The 26,582-nt window shown below is 30.9% G+C and overlaps 1 protein-coding gene across 4 annotated transcripts in view; it reads right to left on the bottom strand.

Annotated features, from left to right (window-relative positions):
* Nucleotides 1-26,582, bottom strand: part of LOC111634715 — a 187,109-nt gene that overhangs the window by 107,416 nt on the left and 53,111 nt on the right. The window lies entirely within an intron of this gene.

The following is a 26,582-nucleotide window of genomic DNA, read 5'->3' as shown; positions in this document are numbered from 1 at the left end:
TAAGAAAAAGACACATCAGTTAATTAAACAGTATCAGAAGATACTAAAGTTGCTAGTTTCTTGTCATTACTTTATATACATATGAATGATGTGATTTAGTGTAATCTGAGATTTCAAAAATATTATTAATCTGGAATTTAAAAACATATTTAAAAATTAACTAAAAACAATTGAAATCCAAACAAACACATCTGAGATGTAAAAACATTGCTCTAAGTGAAAAATTATGACAATTTATATGAAAGTCAAATTTTTTCCTAAGAGTTTCTCTTTGATAAAGATAAGCTTGGTGCATCTAAGTGGTACAAGATTTTTACCTGTATTATTGTTTTCTATATTTTGTTTCAAAGCACAAAGTTTATCTTTATCAAAGAAAATCTCCTACAAAAAAGTTTGACTATCATCTAAATTGTCATAATTTTTTATTTAGCATGATTTTTTACATCATGTTTTTGTTTTGTTTTTTAACTCAATAACCATTTAATTATGATTTATTAACCATTTAGGTGAAAAAGGCAATGCCTAGAACCTCATGCTTTCAGGGGCTTGCAAATTTCATATCTTAGTATTTAAATCATCAAATTGCTAATTATTGAAAATATAATTGTACCAGTATCAGTTACATCTATAGAATTATCATTTTTTAAAGTTAAAGCTGATCAAGAACTACTTCCAAACAACAATGTATCAATGGAGATTTTCATCAGTTCCAATCTTTTCTATTGAAAGAGATATTGCTGCAGAACTAGACTTATTTTCTGTGATAGCTTAATCCAGTTCTATTAGCAGTTTTGTAGGTGAATTTTTGTACATCTATTAAATTTCCAACTCACTGTAAGACTATTGTACACATTTTACTACTTTGTTTTACTGCCTGTTTCTACAGGGATTATGTTCCTGTAGCACCTTCTTGATATCAAAGCAATCAGATTTTTTTTTTACTATTAAATAGATGTAATAATGCATATCATATGACTTCAGTTAGGTAAGCTTATGTAATTAAAGTCATTTTAAGATATGTGGCTGCGCCTTATTATTTATTTAAAATTTTTGTGTTTTAATTATTTTAATTCTCAACATATTTCTTTTGTTTTTTATTTTCCCTTTCTAGAACTTTCTATCCCTTTCTTATCCCTCTTTTGTCAACATGGAGGTCTGTTCTGAGAAACATCAAGAACAATACAGAGAACAGAGACGAGCCCAAAGAGGAAAGAGAAACTGGTCATTCTTAAGCTTGGTTTCAGAGAGGATACATGGAGGTCCTCATAGTCTGAGGAGGAAAAAATGGAAGAGCAAAAAGGTTAAGCTTTGATGAGTACTGTATAGCTCAACAAGATACAAATTTTATTAATGCTTCTTTCCAAACAATAGACTTTTGATCATCACAAAGCTGGATAAGCAACAGAACTATATTTGTGACAAAAGACAGAAAATCAGAAGCAAGAAAACTTCCTTATAGACCCTATCTTGCAAGCAAGGGACAGTATCCCCCAACAAAATCCTACGTATTTTCATTATTGATCTTTCAATCTTTATCCTTCTAATTTTTGTATCCTACTTTACTCTTATTTAGATTGTAAGGTAGTTTTAAGGTAATATTAATTTTGGGTTACTTCTGTTATGCGTGAAACATTTTTCTTTTGATTGGTCTGTAACCATGTGCACTCCTGACACAGGGAAACTCACTGGTATCCAATCTTAGTTTGAGTCTCGACAAAAGATCCTGTAACACTTGTTTTGTTCTGTGTATATAAAAGTATTAATTGTATCCATTCACTATTTGTGCTTTGGTATTACACATGGAGTATTGCTTTTGTCAGCATTATATCGACACTCAATCTTCACAAATAATTGAGTAACATTCTCTGAAAAATAACAGGGGGCACATGCTTTTGTATCTGTGAATCTGCCTTGAGCATTGTGTTTCTATATTAAAAATGTTCATATTATTGTAGACACACAAAAATTTATTCTCTACCTCCATTGCTCTTTTTTTTTTAGGACTAAACAAACATATCCAAGAGCTATCACTGTACTGTACATAACATATAACACAACAGGTATTTAAGCAAATTGCATGACTCCTTAAGAAATAAGAATAATAACATAATACTTGAATCAACAGACAAAACTATGAACATGAACCTCAAAGTCAGTCTAGCAGTCATAAAATTCAAACTTCAAATAAAATCCATCTTATAAACAAAGCGTTGACAAATATAAATACAATAAGACCCCACTTAACGCAGGGGATGCGTTCCTAGATGACAAAGCGCTAAACTAAACAGTGTTAAACGAGGTAATTTTAACATAGAGTAAATAAGGATAGGGAAAAATATGGCCAAAAATAAATAAATTTTACTTTAATTTTAAATTATTTTTATATTAATTTGTATAATAATATATGCACACAGAAATGTATAATAATATATTAATTAGTTTATTTTTTCTATATTAATATTAATAGTTCATTTTTTCTGACAAAGGTCCTGACTTTTCTAAAATTCTTGTTTTTTTTTGCAATAAAGTCATGAAGTTTCATTTGTCACTTTTTTCGTTCCTTAAGCAAATGTCAGTAACAAATGATTGCATCCAAAACGTCTCGTTTTGCTTCTGCACTCATTTCAAAATTTGAATCATTTGCTACAATTTCATTAATGATTTCTGTTATCATTACCAAACTTTTACTAGGGAAATCTGTAGAGAAATTTTTGGGTTCTTCGTTTTCAGAATCACTATTTTCCAGTTCTACATGAATTCCTTGTTCTGCCAGTTCTTGAAGGTCATTGTTGATAAAACTCTCACCAGAAACTGCGGTAACTCCTCAATATCCTGTTCGTCTACATCTCCTAGTCCTGCTGTATCAATTAAGTTGAGTCTGATCAACCTAATGACACAGCGATAGGCTCTTCTCATTGAGAATTCTTGGATACCTTCAGCCATAACTTCTTCCACACTTTGTTCGTGCATTTATCATTAATTCTTGCCAAGTGAAGCCGATATTGCCTATGGAATCCACAATGTTATATTTTTTCCAAAATTGCATCAAACAAACATAGATTTAAAGAAAGTACACTTTTTTGCCACCTTATTCTGATTGGTTTGTGTTTGTAAATAATCATATTATATATGAATCAATAAAATACCACAATAATTTAAAATTTTGAGCTTTTTTTTTAAGGCTTCGAGCAGATGGCGTTATATCAAATCAGCGTTAAGTGGGCTCTTACTGTATTATACTAATCTTACCAATCTTACTGTATTAAGCTTTGAAAATATTTTTAATGTACCACGAACGTTTTTGGTTTACCTTAGGACCACCTTAGCTATATATGCCAGTGAAAACAACATTATACCCAAATTACAACAGACAACCATGATCCAGCAAACTCATCATATACACCAACTTAGGAATTTGGAGGCATTAGAAATTTTTAAAGCAGAACGCCAAGGCCTTTCAATCAATTTTAAAGATGAAAAACAACTCTCAAGGGCGTGGCAGACTATTTTGCTTCTCTGGAGTGATAATAGACAATAATTCAATAGATACAGCCGAGTGATCAGGTGTGAAGTCCTCTACTGAAGAAGTAGAAATTGAAAGTCCTTTGGAAAAAATTAAATTAAGAAAATAATTATTTTTGGCAGGAAAGGAGATGTGTTATTTTCAAATTAAAAATAATAAATGTCATTAATAAAATAAAATTCAGGATATTCTAAATTATGACAATAAAAATGGAAAATAAACCTGGTGATGTTAAATTAAAATTTGTCACATAATAAAATCCTAAATTTATGAAAATCTGTATAAAATGTAAAAAATAGTTTTGCATAAAGATGAAGAACATAAACAGTGGTAATAGTGTGAAATATTAAGTTAGTTCATAATGGATAGTCCTTTATGGTAGAGCTTGAATACAAGGTTGTAGATTAAAAAGTCAGAATATTTTAAACAGTTTAAAAACACTATTAAATACAAATCTCAAAATATTATTTATTAAGGTTTCTTAACATTTATAAAAGGAAATGTAGAACTATGTGATGATATATAAATTTTAGACAATAAATCAATTTGACAAGTCCATATTAAAAATTATTGATGCAGCTTGAAATATACAGTATAAAACACAAAACATCTTCTAACTGTAACATTGTGTTGAGTAATAACTATCCACAAAAACCTTTATATATCAGTGTTGTGTTCGTTACAATATCCACTAACGTTTTCGGCCTCCACCGAGGTCTTCTTCAGGTGCTGACTAAGCAGTGTCTCCCCTTGACCGTTAGAATGATGTCGCCCGAGTTGTAAATATTGCAACACTGATATATAAAGGTTTTTGTGGATAGTTATACAGTATATAGTAAAATGTACACAATAGTTCATATAATATAGAATTTAATCTTTATATTACATAAAATTTGAATGAAAAGCTAACAAAAGCTAGCAGAGATTATAAACTTTTGACAGTAGAGATTATGAACTTGAAGAATATTTTCTTAGGATGATATGAATAGAACATTTCTATTCTCCTCATATGTATTGAGACTGTCTTATCTTTGAATTCAAAACCTGGGTAATGTAACATGAATCTTTTGTTGTTGAAAGCAAGCTAGAGTGGTAAATCTGGTACAAAATTTTAATAATTTCAGCTGCAAATTTTAGATTAAATATAAATGTTGATTTAAAGACAGTTTTATCTCATGTTAGCTGCTGATGAAACTATATATAGAACAAAATTTTCAATATCTAAAATCTTGATACTATTTATCAACTACAGTAGTGTACTTAATACAGGTATACCTCGCCTTACGTCGGTAATTGGTTCCAGGAGAGGCGACTTAAGTCGAAAAAACGACATAAGTCGAATTTACTTGTCACTAGGCTAAACCACAAATAACCATTCCCAGTTCTGTATGTTATTTATAAATGCATTTTTAATAATATATGGTTAATAAGAATCTATTTTAAGCTTACAAACAAATAAATTTTAGTTTTTAATATAGTACAGAAAAAAGTAATCTAAATTTACGAATTCATGTACATACAGTACATACTTGTAAATGTACTGTACATGTTTACAATTTGGCGATGTTTACAGTACATCGCAGACTCTTTATTTGTGAATGTGGTTTGCTCTAAGACAATGTTGCACTATCTGACACCTGTGACCGGCGCGCGACACGTATATACTATATATGACTGTTGACAGCGATATATAGTGTATATGCGTCAAGCGCCAGTCACAAGTTCCAGATAGTGCAATGTTGATTTCACCCTGGTGCTGAGAGTAGAACAGTTCCTATATTGATCTAAGACATTATAAAATAAGATGATTTTGTAAGGTTAAATAACAAATACAGTTATTAAAATTATCTTGCGACAGTAGAAAATAAATTAATTTATGTTAAATTTACCAATATTGAGTGGCGCTGACAACGATGCCAAATGGTAGATATTGGAGCTACCGTGGAAACACCAATATTGTGCACTTAAAGACCACTAAATAAGACGACAACACAGAAACACAGATGTTTTCATGTTTCGTTCTCTAGGGTTTATGATGATTATATTAACATTTACTGTAAATGTACATATTTTAATATGATTTTATGTGCTTTAATGCTTTTCTAGTGATATTACGGCTTCAATGTTTGTGGCGGAAGAACATAAAGTCAAATAAAATGACTTAAACTTGATTTTTATTTTTCCATATATTTTTTGACAAACGACGTGACTCAAAACGATGTAACTGTTAAAGATAAAGATTTTTAATCTAGCTTTGGAAATTTTATTTAAATTGCATATACCATTATATCATCATCATCATCATCCCTAAGCTCATTGCCCGTTGGTGTCTGATGCCTTTTTCACTATTTTCTTCCATTTCTCTCTATTCATTGCCGATTTTCTCAATTTCCATACATTTGCTCCATATCACTTCATGTCATCAATCCATTCTATATGGTCTGCTTCTTTTGTTGGATCCATCCATAATACCATAAGCTAAAGTCTTAATTTTTCTGTTTTTATTCATTCTTGTAATGTGTCCAAACAGTTGAAGTTTTTGTTGTTTAATTTTTATTATAAGTTCACATATATCCTATTATAAAGTTCTTTGTTTGTGGCTTTCTGCATCCATCCTATTTGTAAGATCTTTCTGTAATAGTGTCTTTCAGCATCCATCCTATTTGTAAGATCTTTCTGTAATAGTGTCTTTCAAATGCTAATATTTTTCTTTTCATATCTTTTGTTATTGCCCATGTCTCACAGGCATACATCACACAGGAGAAGATGCAGGTGTTCAATACTTTTAATTTTGTCTGCAAACTAATTGCTTTACATTTCCAGATTTTGTCCATTGCTTTCAAATTTGTTTTTACCTTGGCTATTCTAATCTCTATTTCTTTTTTGCAATCCATATTATAGGTTAATTTGCTTCCTAAATATGTAAAGCACTCTACATGTTCAATGTTTTTCTCATCTACTACGATGTTTCTTGTCATGTTGTATCACCAAATATCATTGTCTTAGTTTCTTTGCTATTGATAGTCAGTCCATATCTTTTTCCTTCTTCATTAAGCAGATGTAATGTTTTCTCTAGTTGTTCTTCACTTTCTTCAATGATAACTATGTCATCTGCAAATCTCAAATTATTGAATTTTACACTGTGAACTGATGTTCCCTGCATCTCTTGCATCATCTTATTCATGACTTTTTCTAAGAGAATTATGAAGATGGTTGGGGATATAGGATCTCCCTCTCTAGTGCCGTTTTGGTTTGAACCAGTTTCCTAGCTCCCCACACAATCTCACAGCTGCTTATGCATTATCATTAATATAATTTAACAGGTTTATTAGTTTATGATCTACTCCATAAGATTTTAGCACTGCCAAGGTGGCTTTTTGGTCTATGCTGTCAAATGCCTTCTGAAAGTCCATACAGCAGGAATAGATGTTTTTCTGCTTTCTTCTTGCCTTTTCAACTAATAGCCGTAATGTTAGTATCTGCTGTGTTGCACTTCTGTCTTTCCTGAAACCTGCCTGTTCATCTGCTAAGTGTTCTTCCATCAAACTACTTAGTCTCTCCTTTAAGATCATAAAAAATTTTCCTATGTAGCTTGTTAGGGCAATCATTCTATAATTTTTGCACTCTAACATGCTGCCTTTCTTATGTACCACTTCTTATGTGTCTTTCTTGTCACCAATACTGATTTTGCCCATTCTTTAGGTATCTTTCCTTGTTTCCATATCTCATTGCACACTTGATGTATCTCATCAATTACGCTATCTCCTCCATGCTTAATCATTTCTCCTGTGATCTTGTGATGCCCAGAACTCTTATTGTCTTTTAACCGTTTTACTGCCCTTTTAACTTCTTCCCTCCTAATATCATTTTCATTTTCAGCACTTGGTGGTGATATCTTCCTTAATTCATCTACTAGATTTTCTAATACATCTGTATCTAACATTTCCTTGTATAGTTTAGAGCAATAACTTGTCCACCTCTGTAGGACTTCCACCCTGTCCACTAAAACCTCTCCCTTCTCATCTTTGATTGCCATTTGCTTTAGTTTCCATTTCTGGTTGACATTTCTGATCATCTTATATACTTCTCTAGTCTTACATTCTCCATAATATTTTTCTAGTTTTCTATACTGATCTTCTAGCCATTTCGCTTTATCCATCCTAACTGCTTTTTTCACTTCATTGCACTTTACCATATACTGTTTTTCCAGATCTTCAGAAATGTCTCTTCTAAACCTTCTTTCTTTTCTCTTGGACAAGCTTTACGGTCTCTTGTGTGATCCATTTCTTGTTGATTTTTTCCTCTTCTGGTAGGATCTTCTCAATTGCTTCTCTTATTGCCTTTGTTATTTCTTCCACTCTTGTGTCTAGCTCTTCCATCCTGTCTAGGATTTTTATCTTCTCAAGTGTATTTCTATATATGCTCCCTATTTTCTCATCTTTTAGCTTTGAAATGTCTCTTTTCTTTTGGATATGTTCATTAACTTTCCTCTTCAGTTTTATATTTATGTTTGCAATGACTAAGATATGATCAGAATCTATGTCAGCTCCCTGAAATGTTCGACACTGTTGAACTGATGTTGACCATCTCCTTTGGATCAAAATCATATTAATCATGTTTCCTGTTGTTCCATCACTTGATCTCCATGTCCATTTTTTACAGTTCTTTTGCTGTAATTTGGTGTTGCATATCATTAAATCTTGATCTAGGGCAAATTCAAGCAGTCTTTCCCCTCATTCATTCCTTGCTCCACATCCATACTTATCCATTACTCTTTCCCAACCTTCATTATTATTTCCAATCTTAGCATTCCAGTCACCTCAAATGATGATCACATCTTTCCACAGTGTTTTCTCTATTATCATGCTTAGATCTTTATAGAAAAGTTCAATCTCCTCTTTACTGCTATCTGAGGTAAGTGCATATACCTGGATTACTGATATATTAAATGGCTTTGCTTCAAACCTTGCCATCATCAATCTTGCACTAACTGGATTGTATACTAACAATGCTGCTTGTTTTCTTTTACTAAGCAGAAATCCAACACCAGCTTCATGCCTTGTATCATTTCCCGACCAGATGACTTCACCACCATTCAGTTCTCCCGATGTTGTCCAACGCATCTCTGCTAAGCCTAATATGTCGCATTGATAACTCTCCATTTCCTTCTGAAGCAGTTCTAGTTTTCAAGGTGAGCCTAATGTTCTGATATCCCAAGCTCCTACTGAAAGGACTTGTGTTGCTGGGTGAAGCTTTCTTTTCTTTCTTTCGGTAGCCAATTTTTCAACCCAACCCCAATTGTTTGGTTGGTGTCACGGACTTTGTTTATCCAGGTGATGTCTGAGCCAGCATCTTTTATCTTGTATTGCAATCAGATTTCATTCATGCTGTTGTTTTATAGTTAGTGCATCAACACTCATCAACGTGCATTGACATCATCATATACCAGTGTAGGATTGTCACAAATCTTCATTTTCCAAGATAAGTTATGAATGGTTACTAAAATCTTATTGAACTAAATTATAAATTAAGATAACTTGAAAACATATTAAAACAAAAAATTCTAGCTTAAATAAAATTAAAAAATGCAAGATATTTAAAATTTGTTAATTACTATAAAATTTTTGGTAATTTTAATTGATTAAATTTTAAATTTTTATCTATCACTATAAAACTGAAAATTATAAATTTATATTGAAATTCAAATATACTGTAGTTCAGCAGTTTCCAACCTTTTTTGACTTGCATACCCCTTGATAGCCTATTTTCTTAATTTTATTTCCCTGATCACTCCCAAGAACAGCCTGACCACTAAAAATTTTTTTAACCTCAGCAATGGCCACTGCCCTCAAAATGACATGCAGAAAATAATAGTGCAGTGTATAAAATTTGCCTAATATTGATGAAATGGCTAGTTTGGCTGTTTTCTGTTTATGTGGTTAATAAACTTGGCTGTAAACATAAAAAATAAATTTTTTATAGAAATATCAAGAACTAACTGCATTTAATACTGTAGACAATCTCAATTTTTTTGTACAAAAGTTCCTCTTGAATGTGCATATAAAACTCCTAAAAACAGACTTAATCAACCTTGTAGGCTATAGTGATTTGGGTTGTTATTTAACCACCTGTCATTTTTCAACTGTTAATTTGAAAAAACAATAACATTGTTATTTAAAGTAAAAATAACAGGTCAAAAACAACACTGTTCTGCATCAAAATCCTCCTGTGAAAGAAAATATGATTTTTTTATGTAGTTTAGTCTTCTGAATATGGCTTTGAAGTCCAAAATCTTCTATTACCAAAGTTTTTTTTTTAAATACCACTTTATTGTAGAAAAATGCCTCTTAGACAAACTTTCTGTTACTGTTGTTTGAATAAAACATAAAACCAGAGAAATCAAATTTTCTTAAAGTCTGGGGTCATCAGAAAAATAAAATCAGGAAATGTAAATTTTTTTTCAATAAAGGATAATCTCATTTTTCATGAAAATACTTCAGATGCCGCAGGATCCTGCAGAGTGGAGATTATTAACTCATCAAAGTTCAACCTTAAAGGAGTTTTGCTGCACATTGGCAACAAACATCCATCCATTCTGGTTGTTCATGGTGTTCAAATGAAAGAACTTTGACATAAAAGTAATGCTGGACAATATAAAATACAATGAGCATAAGTGGTATGTATGCTGACCTCAAAATTGTTGCAATGCTAACAGATTTTCAAGGAGGATACACTATATTTTGCTGATTTTTTATATGGATGGGACAGTCAAGCAAGAAGCAGTCACTACTTAGTAAAACAAAAAGTGACCTGATTGTACAGCAAATGTACAGTACAAGATCAGAAAAATATTGCTTTTCCTGCTCTGATGGAAAAAAATAAAATCCTCTTACTTCCTCTTCATATCAAGGTTGGTTTGATGAAAAACTTTTTGAAAGATATGGACAGAAAAGGCTTTGCAAATGTTTTCCCATCTGAGCAATGTGAAAAGGAGGGAATTTTTCTTGGTCCTCAAGTAAGATAGCTTTTGAAGGATCCTAGTTTTAAGGAAAAACTTAACCCAGTGGAAAGGACAGCATGGGATGCATTCAAAAACATGAGCAACAATTTTTTGGGAATGTATGAGCTAACAATTATGAAGAAATTGTGGAGAAGTTGGTAACATCCTACCAAACATTGGGTTGCAATATGTCACTCAAGATTCATTTCCTACATTTCTATTTAGATTTTTTTTCCACCAACCTAGGAGCTATTTCTGATAAAAATGGAAAGCAGTATAACAGAAGGTGGAATGAGAACTTGTTATGGATTACTGCTGGAATCTACAGTGAGAGACTTCAGAATATAAAAGGAAGAAAACATGTCATTACATGTTTCAGTTTTTAAATATATAGAATTATGAAAAAGAAGTAATTAACATAAATTTATTTGTATCTAATTACTTAATTAGTAATGTGTGTAACCAATAAATATGATAATTTGAACAGAAAAATCCTTCAAACATCTCATTTCTCTCAAAAGGAGTGGATGTTAGGCCAATTCTATTGCCAGATTCAGATTCAGCACTATTGAAAGTATATAAAGCTAGTGAAAATGTTTGATGGGAGTGGAAATAAATTTTTTTGCAGAACAGTGTAAAAGCCAGTACAAAGTATGTCACATGTACTGTACAGTACATTACTGTATAAGTAACAACTGGAGAACACTCAGAGCAGCAAATCATAGAAAAAGACTTGTTATACACCAACATGAAGGATGCAAAAAAGCTAAAAATTTTCATGTTAGCCAAGGGAGTGATAGCTAAGGCATTTTGGCAAGCACAAGCCAATGAAAGCATTTTCATCTTAACTACAGTTCTTGATTCACAGCAGAAAAAACTGGAAGACAGGACAAGCTGAAAAGACAATATAAAATTGATTTTTTTCTGTAATCACATCCAATAATTTAAAATATCCATATTGAAATAATACTGGTATGTAATTCAATATAGGCTTATATCCTGCCAATTTGAAGTATGCAGGTTCATTCCAAGTCGGAAACAGTAGTTTTAATGGGCAATTTCTCCCAAATATGTTGACCCTAACATTCACTGTTTGGTCACCTCTATTGTGGGCTTGGGCATCCATAGAAAATTTTCCAGAGGAGGGCAAAGCTTGGAAACAAATTATATCAATAAATTTTTATTTAATTATTGATTTTTTTGGGGTTTTTTTTCACAAATAGATTATAGAATATAGTATTGCATCAAAAGAGAGACAATGCTCCCATGAGGGTGTAAGGTTACATATCTCAATCGCTTTCACAATTACAATTTGTGGAACGTCTTATTCAACCTGGGGGTACAAGTGCTCCGTTTGCTCTCCTCAGCAGATGCCCACAATTGTGGGCTTGGCTGAATACATGATGAGTACGATTTAAAAAAAGCCCTCTTAGTGCCCACAGAGCAGGGGAAAAAAGGTAGATTAGGAAGCTTCCGTAAATTACATAATATTTTTTATGATTTTACTCTCCTACCCCCTTGTAATGCACCATAATGCTATTCATTAGACTCTATAAAAATAACACTAACATCTGCTGTTAGAATTTCTGATACAAAGACTTGACCATAAACAAAACAATTCCTTTGTATTATACTGTAAATCCTCGGTTATGTTAAATTGTAATGACTTTGAATTGAATTGTATACCTACGGGTTTATTCAGTACAAAAGGTTGAATTGTAACATTTATCTGTTAGAGAAAAATATTCCAATTGCCTTACTTTCGTCCAACTTTAAAACATACGCATGTGAGTCACCACATTTAGTTGGCGAAGTGGTTATTTGTAAATAACAACCCGTTATGTTATTTACAAATAACTACATTGCTCGTCACTAGTTGGCTACGACTTTGTTCCTTCTTTATATATTTTAATCCGTGTCCTCTGCCGGCAGTAATAAATGAAAAATTTTAACACCAAGGACTAACTGCATTTTAGGTGCTTTTTAAAAAGAATCTGAAGAAAAGTTTTAATTATCATCACCGGCAGAAAACACTTTACATATTTTAACAAAGTGTAGCCTATAGTAAAAGATCGATCTACGATAAAGTAACCAGATACGAAATGTAAAAAGACAGACTTTAGGCCGGATTTCCACATGACGCGTGAGTCACGTGATACATTTCGGCTTACGATCGTCGGTTTTCTAGCTTTGTGACATCATCGATGACAGATGTTAGGAACATTTTACTTATTCATATACTCTTGTCTACAAAATAACGACAGCGGTGGCGACGATGAACAATTAATTATGGCTCCGAGAGTGACTTTGTTTGCTTTAACCAAAAAAAAAATTTTTTTTTAACTCAGATAACTAGCAAAAGCCATCAACTCCCTTTTATAACTGATCCACGCGAGTGAATATTAAAATTTTTACGCTATATTCTAACTCGTATGCGAATCGTCTTTGACTTAAAATTAGTACAATAAATATTGGCTATTTTTGACTATAATTATAAAAGAAAGAGTCTAAAAGCGGAGCATTTTTCAAACAAATTTCAAATTTTTAAAAATTGAGACTGTCTCGCCTAATTCGGAACGTGTGGTTACTATTAATCTACGTGTATTTTTAGTAGTAGGTCTACTCTGCACGCTAGAGAAGGAATTTTATACAGTTTCCCCCCGGTGATTTTCTACAATGTTAAAAGTATCCTTCCCCTTTCAGTATGGACGTCATATATATATATAGACCTATATAGACTTTTTGCGAAAATCTTTAGAAATTATCCAACTTTTGCATTTAACGTGCATTTTCTTCAGTTTCTTTGTAAAATAAGTAATTTGAAATAGATTAAATTCTTAGTTTAAACCGCTTTAGGTATTTCTACAATGAACAAAAATACACGAACGTCTTTAATCATAGACATTAAATTACATAAAATGAAGTTTAATGTGAACTAAGTTCCAATCAATTATTTTAGAACTAGAATAGCAAATTTCACGTAACAGAAACATTTTATATTAACGGAGGAAATACACATCTGTTTTTATTCTGTTCGGAAAACAAAACACTTCTTTCATCAATAATAAGTTTCCGTTATCAAGAAGGGCAACGAACGACTAACATCAAATAAATTACTGTAATTTCATTGACGTAAGCATTAGTTGATAAAAACTATCAAATAATTTGAATAATAATTATCTACATTATTATTTAATTAAAATTACGAAAAGCTCTAATTCAAATTTAAAATAGTACAATTATTATTATTATTATTCTCTTCTACCCAGTAACGTAGCTAGAAATATCGGGCCCTTCCGCAAGTATGGTCGGAGGGCCTCCTACCTTGTTGTTGATTATAATAATAATAAAAAAAAAACACATACAAAAATTTTTATTCGAGTTCTGCCTGTCCTACAATGGAGGTGGTCCGGGATAGGTCGTCCTCGAAACAATGAAATATTAAAAGCGACGTCAACGTTTAAACGGGAGATCGACTGTTCAATCGCGATTCAGTTAATTGCTGGTTTTCGGGACATTATATTAGATAAAATTTTAATTGGGTCATAGGCCTAGATCTACGCATTTGAACCTTAATTTTAATTTTATTTTCTTCCTCGAGAATGCGAAGACAATCGTAACGTACGACATTCTTTTTTTTGTATTAATGTGGAGTTGTGGTTTTGGTTTCACATTAAGTCTATATTAATTTATTTCTTTAGTATTTTATATTAAAAAATATATATTTTTTAATATAAAATAGTAGAGAAATAAATTAATATAGAATTATATTACATTTAGTTTAACCTATTCAAAGTCTTGTTTTACTTTTAAATAAACCAATGTCGTAAATTTTATGTACAGTACGTAAAACAAGACCAGAAAAAAAAAAACTGATTTCTGCCTTGTATGTTCTACTTTAAACAAGATTTTATTTTTATGGTTCTACTTTACTTATCCACTTTAAATATTATATAGTATTTAAAAATACTTTGGTATTAATTTTATTTATATCTGACAGTTACTTCGCTTACAAATAATATTTTCTCTCTTGTCAAAAGTTCAATAAAAATCACAATATCTTTTTTAATGATATTTTATAAATATATTTTAAGTTAAATTAATGAAGATTAAACTAAGATAATAATTAGTAAGAATTTATGTATAATATTAAATAGCAGAACTAAAATCAAATGTGTTTCTTACATTTAATATATAAATAAAAAAACACATCAAATTGACAAAAGCGAATTGTCAAATCAAATTGGAAGTAAAAGATGAGTAACCAGTCTGATGCAATCTTTGCCATTATTCTCAAGTTACGAATAATCAGACCAACGCCGCATACAAAATTAAAGAACAAAAACAGGAAGTCAAAATCCAACATAATTTAACAGCATTTTTGCATCAATTTCAATAGAGGATAATAGAATTTTGTAAAGTACTAGTTACAATTTATATAATAATATATCAATTTTAAAACTTTTCTAACAAAACGCGTACTTTAATAATAATAAATTTATGATATGTGTTTCTTTAAAATACAGTACTTTCAATGCTCTTTTTCTAAAATAAAATTACTGCCGGTTCGCATACATGATGACCGAACTTGTAAAATTGTTTATATCGAACAATAAAAACAATTTTACATGTTCAGTCCCCCGTGGAGAGACGGTACGGGCACGAGGAAAACCTCCGGACCCCTCGGCCCTTCCCCAAACCACATTTTTCCATCTGCTCCACCCCAATGACCAAACCGGATCCGACCTGCCAATCTATTTATTTGGGGGAGATTTTTTTATATCCTGTCCTCCAGATACCAGAATATACCATTCTGGTATCCGGTATCTTCGTTTCTTTGCAAGGACGATATGTCCTTGCAAAGAAACAAAGAAATTTACTTTAATAAACGGGCTCTCGGTCTCCTTATAAAGCTCTGGATCTGGAGCTCGTTGCTACGTCGGCGTCTTAACCCCCTCTCGTCTGGGTTGTGTACCGACATCGGTACATTTTACGCTATCTTCCGATACAGCGTACCAGCGTGTTCCGAATGAAAAATAGCTCCGAATACGTTATCCATTACACTAATTTTTAGACATATGTGATTTAATTACATTAATCAGTCATACGAACTAAGATTTTAAGATAAAAATTATAGCAATATTATTATAGTAGCAAATTGTCGTGCAAAAATCATCTGTCAGTCGAAATACATAATGCATGGAAGTACATTTAAGTTTACTTGTTTTCTTGGCAACGGTCACTCACGATATAACTGGCGACATCAGAAGAAAATGAAAGGGTTGTTACAATGTCTCCATTGTCCCATTTCAGACAACACGGCACTCGTTGTCTAGTGAATTGACTGAGTGGGAGTGACTATCATTCAATATAGAAACAAAACAGAAGTTGTTCACCGGAAGACATTTTATTAGTACCAAAGGTGAAATGAATCTTCTAATTACGCAAGTACTACATAAAAAATAACAAATACTGTTAAATTAATAATCAATCCATTAAAATATCTCTATAAATTGTTTGCTTTCTTAACGGAATGACACAAATTAAAAAAGAGTAATGTATTCACAGAAGCAGCTCGATAAAACGTTCAAGTGGATATAAGAAGGGAAAAAAATTAAAAGATAGCAGAATCATTTACGGCGCCCAAGTTCTTAACTTTTATCCTCTTTCTCGGCGAACAGTTGGATAGAAAGTCGTTTACATAAACTGTTTTTAATGATTGAAAATAATAGTGGGAGATGTCACGAGTTTTAATTATTGCAATGTTGTTAAACAATGAGGCAAGATGAAATCATTTCTAGAAATGTATTCAAAATAATTCCACCAAGTTTGTCATAATTTGAAGTTTATGATTATATTATTTTAGGAATGCTAAACGATTCATTTGACCTTCTAAAACTTAATCATATAATATATATATATATACGGTATCAAAATATAATCTGCACTGAGAATAATAAAATAGAAATAATCACAAAAGGATTAATCGCAATTTTTACGCCTAGGTCAAATATAAAATTATCAATGATATCAAATAACGCGAATAAGTTATAATTTTATCATAATGAGAAATATTTGGTCTATTCATTCGTGTTTAAATATTAATCTAAAAAAGAACAAATTTATTACCAATATATGGTATTTAAAAATTTTATATGACGAATTAGGTATAATTTTCGGATATAAAATATCAATATAAAAAAGTCAACTTTCTATCACAGAAAAAAATGTTCCTAGAAGAACAATTTAAAATAACAACCGGTGATTAAAACACATACATTGTATATTTCGCTAAATAAATTCATATTAAATCTTGCAAAAATATTAAAATCCATAAAGTTTGTTTACAGTTTTTGCAAATCGAATTGTATCTTTAATCCCAATAAATTACTGCATCGTATTCAATTATATCGTCAGAATGAATGTACTGTACAGTACAGCCCAATAAGATTAAAAAAAAATTTAATAGTCAGTATTAACTACATTAACTTTACACAAGTCCTAATTATAAAAATCCAGCAGAAGTTGCTTAACTTTCCCGGCAACATTTGGTCGCGCCATCTGTTATCATATTGTATTAAAAACTTTTTATATTTTTAACTATTATAAAATGACAAAAAGTTTAATTTTCAGGGTAGGGATGGGTTTTATAAAAAATTGTTAATGCTAATAAACAGTAAAATCGTCATTAAGTCCGACCCTACTGGAGGTACGACACATGACCCATTTATCTCCCCACCCCCTCGACCTTTAACCACCAAAATTTAATAGCATGGATTCCCCGAAATAACTAACCACCCTCTAAAATTTCAGAAATTTTCGACAAGTTATTAAGCTTCAAAGGTCAACAAAATCGTGCCCCCACATACACTGACATCCATACATACAGAAAACCGTCGAGTTTTATTTATTTTTTTTTTTTTTCATTTCTCGGTGTTTTAAGGTGTCCTGATCCAAAAATGTAAAAATCTTAGGGGTCATGTTTTGATCGATCTCTATAGTTTCCCTCTGTTATAACAGTCGGGAAAGTAAAAAGTAAGAAAATTGAGTCGTGTTACATTTAATAATATAACACATTTAATAAATAACTTTGCTGATATTGTTTGATAATTCTGTAAGCGTTGTTCATATAATGTTTTAAAGTACAATGGTACGTACAGTACAATGGTATCTCATGCTTCGAACAACTTTAATTTAACTTTGAACGCTTCAGAGTTTGAAAAATTTACCTCGCAGTTTGAACTGCAATGCAGTGAAAACATACACTCGAAGCATAAACGCCAGCCCAAGTCGTCCCTGGTGGAAATTTTACTAAATTCGCATTAAAAATTTATTATAAGTTCATCTTGGCTCCCCAAGAGTAAATCCTGATTGCACCACTGATCACAGTGTTTAGTTTTGCTTTATTTTTGGTTTGGTTATTTACATTATATAGTACTGTTTAGGCCTATTATTCGTCGATTTTTAACAATTTCTTTCTGCAATTATTTTAGTCGACAGTTTTTGGGAGGCCCCTACATTTTGTATTTTTTAAGTCAAAATTTCCCGAACGGAACTTTTTAAACCATATTTGACACGTTCGAAGTTTAGAAACATCTTCCCTATGCACATTACGATTTTTTTTTTTTTTTTTTACTGTTTTTACGGTGTTATATCCTTTCCGAAACTCATAAAGCATAATATGCCTAATGTGCTTTTTATCCGAAGACGCTTCAACTCGATTTTATTCAAACAAAATGTGAAATAAAAAGTTTAAAGTATGCTTATAAACAAAAAATACATCTCACACTATCAATAATGTTTTAAATTTCACAACTGTTGTAATTAAATCATAGCTGTTTAAAATATGCAAAATCCTTCTGTTCAACCCGATACAACATTTTGTTATTAACCACGGCATCCGAGAACTGTGTAGAAGCAACGAAGCCTAAGAGGAAGATTGTACTGTACAGTACAGTGTACTGTTGACGATTGAGGTGAAAAAAAAAATCATCGCGGAGCGTAAAAACGGTACACTTATGGCAGATCTGGCAGTCAAGAATGTGGAAGTCGATGGTGTGCGACCAGTTAATGCAATTTTCATTATATATATATTATTGTGTATATGTATATATATAGGCTATATATAAACACGATGAAAAGTTTATTATATAATTAATGTTTTGTAAACTATAATAGTTACAAATAACGTCAATAATAAAGCAAAAATAATTTTTGATCTATAAGAATATATGAATATTCTGGATTAAAAAATGGCAGACAATTTTTATTAAAACAGTCACATAAAATTTATCATACTAAACTTGACAATTTAACGGACATTTAATTAATCACGGGTTTTTTTGGTTTTTTTTTTGGTTAACGTATTTATTCGCATATAAGACGAGGTTTTTATTCATTTTTCATCGCTTCAAAAACTTAGGTCGTCCTATAGGCGCGAGCGAAGGATTCTTTGCGTTTTCGCAATAATTTTTGTGAACCGTGTGTAAGTTTTAATCCATTCCCACGTGAAAACAGATGATTATTCGGAAATCAAAATTCGGAGAAACTGATAAGTGTAATCGACGGAGAGTGAACTCTATTACAGACGTGGAGAAAACACGTAAAACACGTAGTGTTTTACGTGTTTTCTCCACGTGTTTCGTGTTTTACGTGTTACAGACGTGGAGAAAACACGTAAAACACGTAGTGTTTTACGTGTTTTCTCCACGTCTGTAACAGAGGCCAGTTTCCCTTAAAAAGATCCTCCCCCTAGGCAGATCGCCCAAGTGTTGCGTTGCCATAACTCAAACAAACCAAACGAATATTAACTTTTTTTCTTCACTGCTAAACACCACTAAAGGAGAACGTTTTATTCTTATCAAAGTATCATTTTCTGAGCTTTTCTGTTGACTTTAATACCAATTATAATCAAAATCTCGATTCTTTTTTTTTTACTTTTTACATAAAACCTGACATTTTTTTTATTTATTTGCTCGAGTTTGCCTATCTTTAAAATTTAATCTATAAAACAAATTGCAGAGACAGTCTTTCGGGTTCATTTCGATCACCAACGATGGCGCTACCTGGCTTACTACGCTAGAATATGGAGCCAGGACGAGGGAAGAAGAAAAAATTATACATAAAAGAAAGCCGAAAGTGACAAAAAAACAAAATCGAAAATTTCAATTTTCTATGAACGAAATTTTAATTTTAAACCACCCGTTAGCATTCAACGAGAGACTTTTTCATAGAGAAAATGTCATCCTCGGGTACTGCTTTTACCTGGCAATACAAGTCGACCCCCCTATAACATCCGTTTTATATGAATTCCATGTTGTACGAGGAGTCATTTAGATTTTACAAATACGTGTGCCGGCAAGTGAACGGATCACGTATTTGTAAAATCTAACTGACTCGTACAACATGGAATTCATATAAAACGGAATAATCAACAGTGTTATAGGGGGTCGACTGTACATAATACATCCGTAGAAATTAGAAAACTTTTAAAATAACAAAATAAACTTACCATTCGTGTAACTTTTTTTTTTTCAAATTTAATGCTATTTTAAAGCCAAAAAAAGAAAGAACGTCAAACGTCGAACAATAAATGAAACTTCGAGTTGATAAACCAAACGATCATCCGGGTAGTTGGAGCAAAGTCGTCTGCCAGAATAGCGCGCGCGCTCTCGAAAGCGACCTCTTAGGACGAGTCTAATCTCGTCGCAGGAGTTGAGGAAATAGAAAACACGTCATTCTTTCAAAATAAAAATTAAAATAAAAAATAATAATAATAATAATTTACGCGTTAAAAAAATACATTTTAAATAGAATGTTTGACAGCGTAATTAACGAGTAGGCGTAATTTTATTTTTTTATTTATTTTATTTTTTTTTTTGAATAGTCGCGTGGTGGCGTCATTGCCACTAGTAAATCAAGGTTGAACGGCGTGCAAAATAAATTACCGGAGAGTAGTTTTAAACAATTTATACTTTAATAAATTATTATACGTAGGCTTATCATTATTATATATATATATATTTATTTATGAATATTATCTTTTTAAATTCAATATACTAATATACACGCGCGCGCACACACTTATATATATATACTTCTATCGTATGTAAATTTGAATTATGAAAAGATATGTTTGTATAAGACTAGAGACTGGCATTTACATAAGCTGTCGTTATTGAAACTGCATTCTGTAGGTTTACGTAAAGTACGCTTACACTTCTTTTTTTTATTGTATTTTTTTTTAAATCCTACACGAATTTATTCCTTATTTGCGTTTATTTCATGCACGTCTTATATCAAAGCTTCATTTCCAAATGCAAATAATCATTACAAATATTTCATCCTTATTTTTGCTTTCGGAGGGGGGGAATGTATTGAAAAAACTCTAGTAGTAAATTTTTACAAGAAACTAGAAAAAGGCAAATGAATTTTTTAATAAATTATTACTATTTTACTGTATGTTTAAGTGAAATTTTAGGTTTTTATATTATTAAATATAAAAGATTTACATTAGTAATAACTAATTAATGTAGTTTACATCATTATATTAAGGTGTTTTCGATTAAAAAATTTAGCCAGATTGTAATATAATGCCCACAAAATTATAAATATTGTCCATTATTATTTGTGGAGGAGGAAGGGTCTCTTGTTTGTTGTTACGTGGGACCATGTCTCTAAATTCGGCTCTGATTAGAAGATTCTAACGAAAAGAAAATGTAATATTATAAGTACTTGTTAGTATATCAAATACAGATTTTGCTTAAATAATTTCCAAAATATTAGTAAGGTTGCGGCCGAAGTTTTCATCTCTAAAACGTGAACGTCGAACGTCAAGCGCCGCTTACAAGATAACGGCGCTTGACGTTCGACGTTCACGTTTTAGAGATGAAAACTTCGGCCGCAACCTCTCTATTACCGAGGGAAAGTGACGTTTATCGTCGTGTTTATTTGTCGAGTACTATTATAACGAGAAGAATGATTTCCAGCGCAAAATATTCTTCCAAATAAGTTTGCATTTTGCTATTAATTAAACAACTATGGATAAATATATAAGGAAGAAATGAAAAATAAAATATAAATGCACGCAAAAACGTAAATCAATCCCTAAATACAATAAACCGATAAAATATAATAGATGTCCCTTTGATGTCCCTTCTAGTCAAAACAAATCAAATTGTTTTATTGAAATTCATACTGTAATCGTAGGAATTATCGAAGAAACAATAAATACAATAATTTTAAAATTATTTTAAGCATTTAATTTTTAACTTAAGTGTCAAGTAGTGTAAGCTACCGCAGCAAACACTTTAAAATATTAATTAAATAAGGAAAAAATACAATTTATTTGATAAAATTACTTTAAAACAAATTTATTATATAACTCCTACACGTTCATTTTCGTATTTCCTCGTAATCTGTCGGTAATCACTATTTACATTTTCTACAAACACTGAATTTTAAAGGTAAAATAATTTAAAATTGCGATGTTTATAATTCAAATATGCATAAATATCAAATGAAANCTATTTCATGGTTTGTTTTTGGGTTGACTAAGATTAGATGATTATTTTTAATTATATAATGTTAGTAAATCCAATGATAGTTTAAGTATGTAATATTTTTTTTTATTCATAATCATTATTTGTTCAAAAAGTCTACCCATAAGAATCAATTTTTGAACTATATTATCATTATACACAAGGCTGGTGCTTAACCCTGAACAAGATGATTGAGCCCTTTATATGACACCCTTTGATTGAACAGAAATTAATACAATATAATAATAAAGAAAAGTCACATTATAAAGTTTCCTTGCTTATTGTATTTTCTTATTATATTTTAATCGACCCCAATGACTTTTCGGGGGTCTTATGTCTCGGATACGTGGGCCCCGTTCCTTACCACCCACGATGGGAATAAAAAACAAGGCCCTATTAATGCCTAAATGGCGGAGAGTTAAAAAAAAAAGTAAATGTGTTTAATGATTATTTCATTCGCTTACCCTGTAGATTATGTAAATACATTTCTGCACGAACTGTAAGATATAAATGCAAATATTGATTTTTATAAAATAATTATTTTTACTCCAAATTATAGTCTTATTTATTCTTTAATTCTTCTTTCTCATTAACTAAGTAACGTACTGTAATTAATATCTATAGTACGTAAGTTAGGTGTATTCGGGAATTGGAAGAGCAAGTACTGTACATATAAGAACCTCCTTAACTCTTTCCATCCTTTACTGTATGACGTTATTTATAGATAGCCCCTAAGTAAGTTCTTAATGATATGCACTTTTTCTAGAATTTTATGTTCTATTGAAAATATTTTAACTAAATGTAACTTTTACATTCGAGTATTCTTTACACTTTAAATGTTAAGTAAAAAAGTGTTATCCCTTTCCTCATTCGAACGATAGTGAACTTTTATAAAAGAAAACTGTATTGAAATAGAGCATGACTCTCTTTTGAATATTCCACAAGATTTCTTTTGTTATTTTGACAAAATCTTTTATTCCAATGTCCTTAGGAAAATAGAATTTCAGGATATTACGAAATTTTAAAAAAACTTTGTTTAAAAAACTTGTACGCAAATAGAACAATAGAAACACTTTTATTTATTTATTTTTTGAAAACATCAATCGAATTTAACAACTCGGTTCCTTTTAGAAGCTAAACGTGGCTTTTTTTAAAGCTGTAGATTTTTTTTAAACTGAATTTTCAGTTGTTTTTGAAGGAAACAATCTCAGAAGAATTAATTTAAAATTACAACTTTCGTAAATATTTTAAAAACTCTTGAGACATTGCTCATTGTGAATGTATTATGTCATGGTGAATGATTGTAAGAATTCTCGGTAACTTATTAAAACGATATTTTATAATTTATGAATGTTTGCATGATTTATAGAAACGAATAAAGAAACAATTTCCAGTAAGAAAATGAATAAACTGAAAGTTAAATTGCATATGACATCTACTACGATGCGAATGAAATATGAATCATTAAAAATGTGGACATACATTTTTTATCATAAGAATTTGAAATGTATATTTAATGTAAACTTTTATTAACTAGAAATTATTATACGAATTTTATTTGAAAATGTTTATTTCTAACTTTTCTTTACTACAGTACAATATTATAAATTTTACAATAAAATACACTTAGTTCTTTACCTTTGCAACATATTTCCTGTACCCGAAGGGGTCCAATTTATGTAATTAATTAAGTTCCAAATTATTGTATAGATTGAAGGTTAATGTATACATATAATAAATCGGACCTTTCTAAATTTAACAATAATTCACTCATATATATATATGTTCGCCCATCGGTGGTTCAATAGATAAAAACCACCGAACACTGACGGTTGTGGGCACACCTTATCAACTCATCAATCAGTTGGCCGGATAGTTTCTCACGTTTTCTTCGCGTGTTTAATGATCCAGTACTGGACTGATTACAATGTAATATATGCCTACTGTACTCATTATAACCTATACTGGATGATCATAATCAAAGTAGCCTAAACATATTCAATACTATCTACTGTAGAGCGTTATTTAGCAGCCCAAATGCAAGCAAATCCGATACGATAACGTTCCAAGACACGAGGAAGACATTTCCGTAAACAAAAAGTAATACAGTATTAGTGCCAGTATTCACTATTATGGTGCTTTAGGCACTTCGAACGACGAAACATCAGTTTCATTTGTGGGACACTTAAGTGTGGTTTATCAAGGACATAAATGGTAAATTTGGCAGCCTAAAAAGCAGCGCTGTAGTCGTGCCAGGGCGTACCAGGGTGCCGCCCTGATGCTTTTTTTAAAACAGGGCTAAGCCCTTGTACTTTGTGAACGTCTAGGTTGGACTTTAGACCACGTATCTCGGTCAGAAAACTAAGAAAATTACTTCTTGCGCGTTTTTTTGTTTACTCTGAAATAAATGTAGGAAGATGTCTTTTAAAAATTACGTAAGAGGCTATATATATATTTTTTCAGAATGGGGACTACATTGAGTATTCCTGCATCGCTAAGGTCTCTTTATAGCAAGAGTGTCTAGTACAAAAAAAAAAAAAAAATGTTTGTTGCACGTAGCGCCAAAAGTGCCAAAGTGGCGAGTTTTGGTAGTAATTTTTTGACGGAAAGTTTTTCCGTACGTCCGGAAATATCATCACATCAGATTTGGTTGACATTTGAACTATTAGGCTAAATATCTCTCTAGATAACACTGAATAGGAAACAATTTATATACAAATTCATTTAAATTATTTTCATGCTATAATTTAGACATTTGCGCTAAATGTATATATTTAATTATAGTAATCTACTCTTTAAGGGACAATATTTCACATAATGGCTAATACTTACTTACACGGCCTTCACTGAAAGATTTGTAAAAAGTAATGGAGACTATCACAATAAAAACTGTCAAATATGGAATTTTTTGAAATTATTTTTACGAACTTTACTTTCAAAGAAAAACATTCGTGCTTATATAATTTTCATATATATATTAACAAATATTTAATTAAAAGTTGGACGTTATTTTCTCTATCAATATTTACAATATACTGTAATAAAAATAAAAGAAATTCAAACATTTCCTTATAAATATAAAAAATCGAATATGACTTTTATCTTTGAAAAAGTGTTTGCAGGAAAATGTTAAGCGAAAACGACGTAATAGCGAGGTTGCGGCCGAAGTTTTCATCTTTAAAACGTGAATGTCGAACGTCGAGCGCCACTTTGTAAGCGGCGCTCGACGTTCGATGTTCACGTTTTACGGATGAAAACTTCGGCCTCAACCATTATAATAATTTTCCGGCTTATTTTATGTATTTAAATTAAAATCAAGTAAAAAAATTTGTAACGAAAATTCAGCTAAAGCTCTATAACTTAATATAATAAAACAATAAAGATGACCTATATCACTTCACCCTTTAGGTTTCTTGACTTATCAGTTATCTTGCAAACTTTTTAATCTTAAATGAATATTTTAACTTTTACAGTTATAATTGGATCTATTATTAGTACTGTACTTATAATCTCATCATTTCAAAATAGCGCAAAAATAAAGCGCGTAAACCACGATTACACTCTTGTATATTATATATTTTTTAAACGATTAAGAATAAATTATTTTATCTTTATCTTTATCCTTTATACTAGACTATACAGGACTATAGACGACTATTAGTGATTCAGATCCTATTTATTTATCACTAATGCTTATTAAAACATAACATTTAATAAATTTAATGTCATTTTTTTAATCTCAGACACTTCAAAAGATATTTAGACTCTGTTGTAAATGTTAAATATAATTGTTTTCGAGGGAGGTGACAACCCGAACCCCTCCCATGAGTGCTCCTATAGTGTTACTATAATAGATTTTAATCGAATTCCCCTACCGATAGACAGGAGCGTGTGTTAAATCGGAAATAATAACTAAAGGGGTTACTTTTTAAGCCATAAGCCAGCGTTATTTGAAAAACAATGCCTCACGTAAGTAAAATAGCCCTCATTTTTATAGTCTTTCGGGAAGTCAAATGAAAAACTGTCCTGCCATCTAGCGTATAAATTCAACATTAACGATTCAAAATTATTGTTATAAAATATAAAGTAACGCAAATTTCAAGAAATAGATCAATACATCACTTAAAATAAATAAATAAACTGTCGATAAATTTGTACGATTTATTTAATTTTTAACGATAACGAGTCAGAAGTTATTTGGAGAAATGTCGTTATATAAATCAGAATTTTAAAATACATAGAAAAAGTCCTGGAGTTTGAAAAATTCCCATTACAGAAAGCTTACTATAATTATGAGTTTCTTTAATGATTAAAAGTTTTAGTTTCGAGACGATATTCCATTAGCAAAATGATTAAATTTTCTTTTGGTCATGCTTAAAGTAAAGAAAAAAAAAGAGATTAAGTAGATAAATATCGCGTGTTAGAAACACGCAATTCCATACTTTATATATAAATATATATTTTAAACTAAGTTTATATCGTATTTGAACTAAATAGAGAATATTTATTTTTAAAATCT

This window comes from Centruroides sculpturatus, unplaced genomic scaffold (assembly GCF_000671375.1).
Source record: "Centruroides sculpturatus isolate CEXI.00-Female unplaced genomic scaffold, Cexi_2.0 scaffold971, whole genome shotgun sequence".
In the NCBI taxonomy this organism is placed as follows: domain Eukaryota; kingdom Metazoa; phylum Arthropoda; class Arachnida; order Scorpiones; family Buthidae; genus Centruroides; species Centruroides sculpturatus.
This window is presented reverse-complemented; position numbering and strand designations above follow the sequence as displayed.